The sequence below is a fragment of the Galeopterus variegatus genome, unplaced genomic scaffold (genome assembly GCF_000696425.1).
Source record: "Galeopterus variegatus unplaced genomic scaffold, G_variegatus-3.0.2 Scaffold11110, whole genome shotgun sequence".
Lineage (NCBI taxonomy): Eukaryota > Metazoa > Chordata > Mammalia > Dermoptera > Cynocephalidae > Galeopterus > Galeopterus variegatus.
The window spans coordinates 35,428-39,474 of NW_007737221.1; the positions used below are offsets into that span (position 1 = coordinate 35,428).

The following is a 4,047-nucleotide window of genomic DNA, read 5'->3' on the forward strand; positions in this document are numbered from 1 at the left end:
CACATGGCGAAATGGCTGAGCAGAAGAGAGCTAACCTGTTCACTAGCTCTCCTTATACAACTCATCAGAACCACACCCATTACCACCCATTAAACCACCAACTTATTACTCCACAAATGGATTAATCCATTTACTAAGGCATGGTCTTCACAATCCAATCACCTTAAAGGCCCAAACTTTCAATTATCATAATAGGATTTACCACCCTCAACACTGTTACAGTGGAGATTAAAACATGAAATTTTGGGACACAGTTCAACTCATAGCAGCTTAAAAAAGTTATGTCTGTTACTCTTTTTTCTTTAAACTACAGCATATTAACCTTAAGCATTTTACTGAGTGGTTGAATGAGAAATATTGGAAATTTAAGTTAAAGAAATTTAAAAAGGATTTAAATGCTATAAATTTAGTACATATTCTCTCAGGATATTCCAAATGTATGTAATTAATGACAAAGCAGACACATCCCCAAAAAGTTGACTATATGAAATACATCAGAAAATTTTTCAAATTTTACTGGTGTATAGCTTAAGCCATTATGGTTTGCAGTTTAGCATTTTAAGTCCCATTAATCATAGAATAAAGTCATGCTTCATTTTTGACAATTAAAGACAATTTTACTGGAAGGGGGAAGGAAGTCTGAATTGGACTCAAAGGAGAAATCTTCTTTAAAGGTCACTCTTACTAAATGGCATGACAATTTGATTATGCCATTCATGCTCAATACTCCAGACTATTCCCAACACAGTGGCTGGAGTAAGACTTTTAAAAGTGAAAGTCAGATCATATTATTCCTCTACTCAACACCCTACCAAGCCTCCACATTTCTCTCTGAATAAAAGCCAGAGGCATTACAGTAGCGTACCAGAGCTTACAGGATCTGTTCACCCATGCCCACCTGTCTGGCATCATATCTTATTATACTTCCCCTTGCCCAGTCTACTGCAGTCACACTGGTCTTTGCTCTCACACAAATGCCAAGCTTGCCCCTGTCTTTGGGCCTTTTCTGCTGGCTATTTCATCTCCTGCAAATCTGTTTTATTTTCCTGGATATCCATAAGGTAAATTCCATTTTCTTCAAGTCTCTGAATGAAACTTTCATTAACCACCTTATTTAAAACTGAAGTCATGCCCTACTGGCATTGTAAGAGCTCATCTTAGAAAATAGTCATAGACAATTAGCATTAGTAGAGCCATTTTGTAGAATACAACTTTAAGCAGAATGCTAGCCATAAAGAAGTTTTTTTGTAACCTTGGCTCACAGGTCATGAGAAAACACTGCATAGCTTAGTGCTTGGGAAAAGCAAGATAAGAAGAGCTAATGAGTAACTTGCAGAACTAACCATTCTTCCTTTGGAGTCACAGCTGTCCAGGATCAAGATGCGCCTAGCGTGTGGGATCCAGATAATCCTCACATCCTAAAAATGAATTGAAGAGTTACAAGACTGACCATGAGATAACAAAAGCTTGGAGTCTGCAAGATTGCGTATAGCCTCTCAATGGGAAGAACATCCTCACCTTGTTTCCCACACTTTTCCCTTCAAAAACCCTGCTGAGGTTCCTAAGCTTTCAACACAGTTTTTAGTCTGACTGTTTCCCATGTCTGATAGTAAGAGCTTCCATACCTTGCCTCAACCTCAGACTCTTGAGACCTTTATTTCTGGTGAAGAGAGCAGCTTTTACTAGGTGCTGGTAACAACACTACTAATCCTCCCTATTCTTCTCTGTTTTATCCCTTTTTTTCTAAATCATTTTACAACTTTAAAGATACTATAAAATTTATGTGCATGTTATTTTTATTTTATTTATTTTTGTCCTCCTCATCCCATTAAGAATGTGAGCACAAAGATTCTATGGATATTTGTCTATTTTATTCACTTCTGCTTCCTGAATAGTACCGTGCATATAAAAAGTGTTCAGTAAAAATTTATTGAATGCTTATTACACCTTATCTTTACAGAAGGATACTAAAACCATTTTGTGGGTAAACATTTAGAAGTTGACTGATGGACTTCAGGCTTCTACTTGAGATGTGGAAAGCTGGAAAGAGCATTGCTCTTACACTTACAAGAAACACCAGAAAATCTTCAAATTCTCAACTTTTTTGGAACCCATTAGGGATCAACAGACAAATCCCCAATCTAAGGAAAAATAAATTATAATATATATATACATACATTATATATATATGTGTGTGTGTGTGTGTGTGTATACACACACACACACACACAAATGCCCTGGAAAGAAAGACAGAAAGCAGGCACTTTATTAACTAATATTAGACTAATATTAACTAATAATAGGCTAATATGTTATACATATACAAAAGAAGAATTCAGCAAAACTTGATAAATGTTGGCAAAGGCTGAGTGTAGGCTACCAAGAACTGAATCTGCCCGCACATTGATCTTGGACTGCCCAGGTTCCAGAACTGTGAGAAATAAATGTCTGTTCTTTAAGTCACTCAGTCTTTGGTATTTTGTTATAACAACCCAATCTAAGACACCACTTAAATACAAATACAGTGATATGTTAAAATGAAAAGATAGAAAAAGGGATATTATGAAAGACTATTTGAAAGTAACTATATTTCTATTGGGTAAAGTAGACTTCAGAATGAGGATATTACTGAAGAAAAGGGGGGATTTAGATAAAGGTAATGAGCCAATTATCAAAGAATTCATAATAATTGTAGATATATAGTCACTAAACATTAGAACTTCAAAACTTAGAGGATTGCAAGGAAAAAGAGACAAATGCATTTTTACAGTTGGTGACTTCACCACATCTCTCTCTGTAATTTGTAGCATAAGTAGACAGATAATTGGGAAGGCTTTAGGAGACCTGAATAGCACTATCAACCAATATGACCTTAACTGACACTTAGAGAACCCTTCACCCCAAAATAACAGAAATGTATGTTGTTTTCAAGTGCACATGGGGCATTCACTAAAATATATCATATCCTAGACATTACAATAAACTTTAACAAATTTATAAAGCTATAACATATTTTAAACTGAATGGAACTTAAAACACACATTTTAAACTGAATGGAACTTAAAATATATCAAAATTTGAGAGATAAAGTTAAAGCGGTACTAAAAGGAAAATTTATGTAATTAATTGTTCATATTAGAAATAAAAGTATCAAATCAGAAACAACATATTTTAAACTGAATGGAACTTAAAATATATCAAAATTTGAGAGATAAAGTTAAAGCGGTCCTAAAAGGAAAATTTATGTAATTAATTGTTCATATTAGAAATAAAAGTATCAAATCAGAAACCTAAAATTCTTCTTGATAAAACTAAGAAAAAGAAGAGCAAATTAAATTCAACTCAAGCAGAAGTAAAGAAATAATAAAGATAAGAAAAAATTAATTATTTTGTGTGTGGATATCCAATTTTCTCAACACTATTTATTTAAGAGACTGTACTTACCTCGTTGTGTATTTTTGGCACTCTTGTTGAAGAGCAGTTGACTTTATATATATGGGCTTATTTGATAGCTCTCTATTCTATTCTACTGGCCTATAGGTCTGTCTTTATGCCAAATGCCATACTGTTTTGATTACTGTAGCTTTGTAAAATAGTTTAAAATAAGGAAGCGTAATGCCTTCCACTTTCTTCTTCTTCAAAATTGTTTGACAGTTCAGTGTTTCCATACAAATTTCAGGATTACTTTTCTATTTCTGTGAAAACATTGGGATTTTGATAAGGATTGGAGTAAATCTGTAGATCACTTTGGATAGTATAGACATGTTAACAATATTAATTCTTCCAATCTATAAACATGAGATGTCTTTTCATTTACTTTTGTGTATTTTAATTCTTTCATTAATGTTTTATAAGTTTTCAGTGTATAAGTCTTTCAACTTCTCAGTTAAGTTTATTAAGCATTTCTTTCCTTTTGATGCTATTGAAAAAATTGTTTTCTTAAATTCCTTTTTAGATAGTTTGTTGTTTGTGTAAATAAACTCAATGATTTTTTTTTTTTTTTTGTCTTTTTTGTCTTTTTCCGTGTCCGGCAACGGATCGCAACCC

The 4,047-nt window shown here is 33.3% G+C and overlaps 1 long non-coding RNA gene across 2 annotated transcripts in view; it reads right to left on the reverse strand.

Annotated features, from left to right (window-relative positions):
* LOC103610415 overlaps positions 1-4,047 on the reverse strand; it is a 37,873-nt gene that overhangs the window by 8,332 nt on the left and 25,494 nt on the right. For both annotated transcript variants that reach the window (XR_552209.1, XR_552210.1), the window contains one exon: positions 1,344-1,418. This is a non-coding gene — a long non-coding RNA (uncharacterized LOC103610415). The remainder of the gene's footprint in view (positions 1-1,343; positions 1,419-4,047) is intronic.